We start from the raw sequence: 8,346 nt of genomic DNA, 5'->3' as shown, positions 1-8,346 counted from the left end.
TGGACCGAATTGGGCGGCAAGCCGGCGTACCATTTGAAAGCAGGCATGACTAGGGTCACCACGAAATGTCAAAGCAGCAACCTGGAGTCTGAGGGCGACTCTTGGCAGGCAGACATGAAGCGGGCTATGTGCTGCTAAGGTGAGCCCGTGTCATCAAAGGTTGATAACCTTCCTTTTTGATACCCGATAGGGAAGGGAACTTGATCAATAGAAGGTGGATAAGGCTTTTGGTACGAGAGGTTGTCCCGTGTTCTTGACACCTGCAACTCTTGGATGCTTCTATTGATCATCCATTGTGCATCCTCCTGGGTGAACATCGACGGTGAGGCTTGAAGGGCTGTGTCGAGTCAAACATCGGAAGAGGAGGGAGGCTTTAGAGGCCTTAGTGCTTGCGCTGACGGGGGATGTTGAGGCCTTTCCTCCTCCCCACGTGGCAGTTCAGGGGGAGAGTTGGTCTCTTGATCGAAGGATACCATTGGTAATGTGTCCTCGAGCCCTTTGAGCCTATTCAGAATGTTGTTCAAGAGATTCTCAAAGCGGGACCTTGATTTTTCATGCTCGTCTTCGTCTTAGCTTACCATCAACCTCGATAGGTCGGTCTGAATAAGGTAACTCGAAGGGATGGGTGAAGCTTGTCCTCTTCGTGCTCCTGTCGGGAACCCCAGAGAGCAGGGGTAGGACTTGCCCCATCAAGGCTCGAGCTTGTTTGAGGGCTCGGGTGAGTATGGGATCGAGGCAACTTTGGGGTCAGGATGTTGTTGGGCTTGGCACTTGAAGGCCTTAGGGCCCCCCGTCATCCATCGGCTCTTGAAGGTTTGGCGAAGTGGGGTTACCTTCTTTTGCTTTGATAAAGTTGGAGTGAGCGACGCTGCAGTCTTCACACTCTTCTGTGTCTCGCAGAAGGTGAAACCGATTCTGGCTGGCGAGGCCCTTCCCGGCAGAAGGTGCCATCTTACATTGGAGGAGGGGAACCTCCATTTCCCTAACTTTCTTGAGCCACAAACCGCGGTAAACTTTCCACTAAAACCAAAAGCGGGCCCAATCCTATTCTTAGTAGGCCCGATCCGCTGACGTGCAGATGGAGCCAACGATCTCGATCAGAGTGAGACACCCGGGAAGATGGAGTTTCGTAGGCAGGAGTGAAGCTCAAAGCCCGCAGGGAGGAAAATGAGTTGACTGGTGGTCACGGGCAATGTCTTCTCCATTTGGATCCTGGATAGAGGGCCGACTTGCAAACACACAAGGTGGGGAGTGTAAACGATGATGCTTGGAGGAACTTCTTCGAGTATTACGTCGTGACTAGTATGGGAGCGACGGAGGCTTGTCCCTCTCTGCAACAGGGAATTTCCTTGGACCTGCATGTGTGTGCACGATTCATAGTGGTGTCTGGGATCGCCACGGGGTGTTATGACCCAAATTCAGTGTAGGTTGAGTTCTTGCCAGCACTGGCCAGCGACAGTTGAGTTGTGGCCAGCACCGGTTGAGTTGTTGTGCCAGCTCTAATTGAGTTGTTGAAGCAAGCACCGGTTGAGTTGTGGTCAGTGCCGATTGATTTGTTGTGGCCAACGTCGGTTGAGTTGTTGTGGCCAGCGTTGGTTGAGTTGTTGTGGCCAGCACCGGTAGGGGTTATACCCAAAGCCGGTCACCTCGATAAACTGAGGTACCATGCCCGCCAAGGAATATCTGGTCCACAACGCTAACATGCATCGACCAAAGGCTCTTTTGTTGTCCATCCAAGATAAAAGAAACCCAGACGAAATGGGAATAGTGCCCTAAAGCATGGTACTTGGCCGTTAGACATGCTTGATTCTGACTAACGAGGTCCGTAAAAAATCCTTGACTTCATAATCACAAACAGTCCACCCGAGGGTGAGCACTTCGACATGATCCCTCAAAAAGTCTCTTCTCCCCCTACAGTCTCCACAAATAGACCTGTACATTGCATCCGCACGGCTGAGCATCCTAATTGCAGCATTACGTGAATCTCCTCGGTGTTCACGTGGTCTAATAGTTAGGAAGAAAAAAGTAATAAAGCCGAAGGAAATTTTTCGAATGTTGTCCTTCTCGCTTCTTTCGAAGAATAACATTTTCAGGGCAAGCTGTATGAACACATTTTTTCAACACCTTGGTCCCTGACGCGGAAGAAAGAGGAAGCAGGTTAATAAAGCCTCAACATACAGTGGAAATTTCGATAATCTCATAATGGCCCTAAAATTGGTCAAGATCTTCATAAGAGCTCCAAAAGGCCACCTTCCAAGTTTCATCACAATTAGACATATCGAAGGTAGTGAACACAAAGAAACAGTTTCAGCAAAATTAGCCTCTAGCACCCTGAAATGGACCCTGTAACTAGAACTCTATTTTCGGTGTATCAAACAGCAATGGGACCACTGCCATTGGATCCGGCATGGTGGAGAACCCCTATGGGTCAAGTTTCGGCCTAATCAGGCACTCTAGGACAAAGTTATGGGTAAAATACATAAAAGGGGTAGGCCGCACACTATTCCCGTGTGGCCACCCTGCACCAAAACACCATTAAAGGTGGTTGTCTTCACAGTCACAAGTAGTAACTTTCGAGGCCTATATCTCACTCGTTCCATGTCGGATCGCGCTTAAATTTTGTGAACGTGTTCGTCTCATTAAGACGAGTAGTTCGATACGTGGTATGTCCTGTGACGATGTCCGAGCAGGGAGAAAAACTAGAAAGAAGCTGCTGATCTGTGAAGACATTGCAAAAAAATCAACAGTAGCACGCCTCATTCGAGCGACCAAATCACGACACTCACATACCCAACCGACGCGAAACCAATCACATTATGTACGTAAGGTCCGAGGCCATCTCTGGTCCGAAACCCCGCGTATGATGAACGATTTGATTTCACACACAGAGGCGTCTAAGCTGTTGTAAATTCTGACGGCCAGATTTTAAGATTTCGGCCAAAAACTAGAGACGACAAAATCTTCTTCCGGACACGAAATTGAGCTGCGTTTGTTGCCACGCGATCGTAACGGCATGCTCAATGTGATTCAGTGAAGAAACCAAAGAAAAAAATCAAGAAATGAGCACACTATCGATCCAAAGTTTTCAAGATTCAAGCAAATTTCAAGTCTCATGATCATGGCTTAAAACATGATTCATGGTTCGAAGTTGGTATCAAATCAATCGTCATGTCGAGCCCTACAAGAAAATAATTATCTTTTGATCAAACGGGCATCAGAGCATATCCGGATCAGTCACGAAAGATCAAGCAAGTTCTTGAGCAGCAATAAGGACTGTTATGGAATTCCACACATTGTTAGGCAGGAGCAAAACAGTCATTTTGCACCCATTTTTAGAATGTTTTTTATTAAATTAAATTGTAATTATCTTCACTTTTAGGTAGTTTTTTGGCATCCACCCATGTAATTCTATATAAACATGCAATGCTCAATTGTAAAAAGGCTAGGGTTCATTCTTCAATCATTCAATAAAGATTTCAATTATTGCTTAAACTCGTGCGTGTCTCTTGGAGAGAGAGAGAGAGGAGAGAGAAGAAAAGGGTCGATACCCCTCAATAAAGAAATTTTCTCTCTCCTCCCCTCTTTTTCTCTCCTCTTTTCTGATCTTTAACTCTCTTTCCCTCTCATATATATCCCTCTTTCTCTCTCCTCTTTTCCCATCTATCTCTCTTTCCCTCTCATCTCTATCTCTCTTTCTCTCTGCTTTTTCTCATCTCTATCTCTCTCTTTTTCTCTCTTCTTTTCTCTCTCATCTCTCCCTTTTTCTTTCATGCTTTCATCTTCATCTTTTTCTCTCTCATCTCTCCCTTTCTCTTTTCTGTTTTCATCTTTATCTTTTTCTCTTCCTTCCTCCTCTGGTCTATCATGTCTCTCTTTCCCTGCTCTTGTTTATTTTCGTTATTCATCCATGGCAGACTTCTTGCCGGTGTAATGTCTTCCTGTTTCTGTGATACAAACAGTGAACCAGGCCTTAACCTGGATGGCGGGCCGGGACTCTGTCAAAACTCTCTCGTCTCTCTTGTGTCCCAGACAGCGAAGTCCATTGCCATCTGTGCTCTCTTTCGTCTCTCTTGTGTCTCAGACGGCGAAGTCCATTGTCGTCTGTGCTCCACTTCGTGTCTCCTTCTAATATAACCGGCAAACGCTCAGCATCGCCTACGTTTTCTTTTTCCTCTTCGTCTACTACAGTCGGTGAAGTCCTAGCGTCGCATGTCTTCTCTCCCCTTTCTTTTGACACAGTCGGCACAAGCCTCTTGCCGCCTGTGTTCCTTCTCTTTCTCTTTTCTATCACAGATGGCCGAAGCACATCGTCGTATGTGTTCTTTTTCTCTCTTCTCTCTTTGAGTCACAGCTGGCGGAGGAACATTGTCGCTTGAGTTTCATCCCCTCTTTCGTCTATCACAGCAGACGCAAGCACGTTGCCGCATGTATTTCTTTCTCACTCAAGTCGTAGCCTGCGGAAGTCGTCGTTTGAGTCTTCTCTCTCCCCATCTCATTGCCGTATGCTCCTTTCTTCCTCTTCCTTCTCTTTCGTGCTTCTTCTCCTTGCTTTTTCCCCCCTGTTCTTCCTCTTCCTCTTTATTTCCCCTCTATCCTCTTTCGTGCTCTTCTTTCTCTTTTTGTTCTCTTTTCTTTCTTCTACTCTTTCGGTTGATCAAGAGGGGTTGAGAATAGCATTTCATGGTAATTCTATCGTCTAGCAGCAATGTCGTTGTGCCAGTCAGAGCTACTGTGCCTGCTTTACTGTCACGACATATTAGCTGTCATGTCAAGCTGGTTAGTATTGATAATGTCCTATAATAGTAATTATATTGAGCTGGTTTGAGTTATCGAGCCCGTTTTACTACCATGCTGGGTCAATTATCGACTAGTTTAGTCACTCTCACTGCCTAGTCAAACTCTTCTCATCTCAATCTTAATTCTCTCATTCTTCTTTTTGAATGTGCACGCCTGTGTATGTTTGCCCTAAGGCAAGGTGGGGTCACTTGACTCACTTGTCTTATAACATTTGCCATATGTGTGTGATTGTAGAAACAAGAGAATACAAGCCAAGGGAAGCGATTCCAAACCAGTTTTACTACTGGGGTCCTTTCTTCGTGATCTAAGAGGGCTCCCACATGAGCCAGCCCGAGTAAGTCCCGAACCCACCTTAAATTTCTGTCTCATCAGTTGGATTACCTGCCCTTGCTCTTGAGCAAGGTTCCTGAGAGAGCGATCTCAAGTCTCAGGTTCCCCTGAAATCCGAGATGCATGCCGCCAGATCATCTGAATCCAAAGGGTGAGATTGAGGCACCTAACCAATATCATAACAGAACATATCTTACTACATGCATTCATATCATAATAGAGGCAGGTTTATATGAAACCACAATATTTCCAAAGAATACTACATGTCATCAGGCTCATTAGCTCAAAATACATCTTCAGATTATTTTTATGGTTTTTCACAGTGAACATAGTCCACTTATAAAGGCATATCATGAGATAAAAATATCATTTGGACTAGAGACCATCTTTATAACAATCTAGGCTCATGAAAATACAACTTTTATGAAGGGCGTAACCCCAAAATTTGGGTTGAAGTTTGCCAAACTATTTGATGTTCTTGAATAAAACCCTTGTTTTCACAGCAGAAAATCCAAGATGACATACTTAGAGATAAGCGGGCATAACTCTCAAACCACAAGCAATTTTATCATAATTCCATAACCATTTTCAAAATAGACTCATTTATCTATCACTTAAAAGTAGTTTGACCTCATTCTGATATATTTTGGTCATTGAAAATTTCTACAAAAAAAATACATTAAATCCCTTGAATTTCATGTCACAAATCTGGCATGCTTCAGAAGACCGTAAATAACTTTTAAACCAAAAACGATATTAACAAGTGGTTTCTTCCATAAAAAAATAGACTCAATTAACTACGCTTTCACAAAATTTCATGATCTAAGGAGATATATAGGATACTCAAACAGTTTCTCAAACCGGACCCACAATTTTGGAAAACAGAGTACACTTTAGCAGGATTTGAGTAACAAGCATCCACACACATTTTCACACCCATACTCATAATTAAATCTCATATTTTGATAAGCTAAGCAAACATGCATCAATCGAAAGCATGAAAATGTGAAAACCGGATCTACTTACAGCACTAAATGAAACTCCAAAGTGCTCCACACAGATTTTACTCTAGATGCTAAGCTCCAAAGGATGGGTTCAAGCTCAAAGGCTTTAGGCTAGGAAAGGTCTCAAAGCTCAGTCTTAAGGCAAAAAGGGGGAGAACGTGGGTGAGAGAGAGCAGGGAGTATAGAGAGAGATCAAACCCAATGGATGGGTGTGAAGGGGGTATAAGTAAGTTTAGGTGGTAGCAACGTGCAATTGCCACATGGCATCCAAGAGGGCATGCATCAGGAGAGAGAGAATGTAATCATGGGAGACAACATCATGGGATGGAAACATGCAATTGACAAGTGGCATGCAAGAGGAGAAAGAGAGAGCAAGCATGTGAGACATCATCATTATGAGCTGAAGCATGCTTGTGCCACATGGCACTCATGCATGAAGAGAGAGAGATCATGAGAGAGAAGGAGCTCCCTAGACTACCGTACACCACCCACGCCCAACAGCACAAACAAACACCCACGCTCCCAGCAACGAACCCATCGGCCTGCACTCACAACAGGCGTCTATATCCATTCGCGCTTGCCAGCGCGTCATAACCACTCGCGCATCATCGCGCACTCACTGCTCTCAATAGCGCACTAATTCACCTGCGCCTTACTGCGCGCACACACACCCGTGCTCTCACGCCCGTACACACACCTGCCCCCACGCGCGCTTTAACACATATCCACCCGTGCGCAGTCACCTGCTCGTGCTTAACTACGCATTGATCCGCTAGCGCTCTCCCAAGTGCCCTCGCGCCAGCTCTCTCATGTCGACGATCTGTCGATGCACTACAATAAGCCGAAAAAAAGTCCGGGTCCTTACATACGATGACCCATTTCAGTGCACGATTGTTGTCTTTTGAATAGTGTCGTAATCCACAGGTTCCAGAATCATGTTTACAACATTCGGATCGAAGAAGGTGGCAGGACCGATACAACGTTCATCTTAGTGCAATTTAAAACTCGAGGACGAGTTTTTCCTAACCAGGGGAGAATGATGCAGATCATTATTTGGTTGCTACAAATTTTATTTTTACAGGTGTAGGTAGACTTTTTTATTTATTATACTAGGATCAATTTTTCAATAGGATTTTTAGGTTAATTTGAATAAGTCTTTTTATTTTAGGCAAGCGCGTTTTTTTTAGAAGTATGAAACGCACTTGCATAAAATAAGTAGACTAATTCAAATTAACTTAAAAATCCTATTGAATCTTATTTCTAAAAATTGATCATAGTAAAATAAAATAATAAAAAAGTCTACTCACACCTCTATAAATAAAATTAATAAAAATAAAAATAAAAATAAAATTTGTAGCAACCCAATTTTGATCAGTGTTAGAGTAGAAGTAAACTAAGCTCCTAAGGGAGCATAATATACGTGTTGTTTTCCTAAAATGTATATTTGAATGGAAGCGTGAATGCTGGTGCTATAATTGTTCTTTTTTCCTATTGAAAGTTGGAAGCCACGTGGAGAGAGAAAGGGGATGGTATGAAGGGATGAGCGTTATTTAAAATATTCAAATAAGATGATAAATATTGACTTGGAGACCAAAGTGACTTTAATTATTAAACTATCAACTTCCTTTGGACTCGTACCACTTAGCCCGTGAAATTGACAGCAAACAAAATAAGGGAACATTTTGAACCATTTCAGGGGGGAAAAAAGTAAGGGGACGTTTTAGTTCCACATCAACGAATTTGAAGCTTAATAAGGGGACCCAAGGGGTTTGTCGCGGGCCAATTAGAAGGACAGGAGTGGGGGTACTCTATCACACCTTTTTAAATAAATTTTTTTTAAAAAATATATAGTAAAAAAAATTGGGAGCTCTATGTCACCATATATCCAAAGAATCGGACAGTCCTTCTGGAAACCGTTCTGAATTGAGCGATTATGATTTTGATCAGCGATCTGTAAAACACTGATCTTATAGATATCAACTTTTTGAGATTCAATTCGTGCCCTGAAGATGACCAAATGTTTACGGTCCATTTGATACACTCCTATTTCAAGTTTTTAGAATTTGAAAATTACTTTCTAGAAAAAACTGTTTTAGAAATCAATAATTACTTTTTAGAAAAAAAATTTCAGAATCAAAGATACCTTGCAAATTTACAAACAAAAAATAGTCACCCTAAGTGGGTATTTTCCCCATAGGAGCCAATAAAGAATATA

Source organism: Amborella trichopoda, chromosome 6 (assembly GCF_054954075.1).
Source record: "Amborella trichopoda isolate Santa Cruz 75 chromosome 6, AtrichopodaSantaCruz75HAP2 v2.0, whole genome shotgun sequence".
In the NCBI taxonomy this organism is placed as follows: Eukaryota; Viridiplantae; Streptophyta; class Magnoliopsida; order Amborellales; family Amborellaceae; genus Amborella; species Amborella trichopoda.
The sequence above is the reverse complement of the archived record's forward strand: the minus strand, read 5'-3'. Positions refer to the sequence as shown.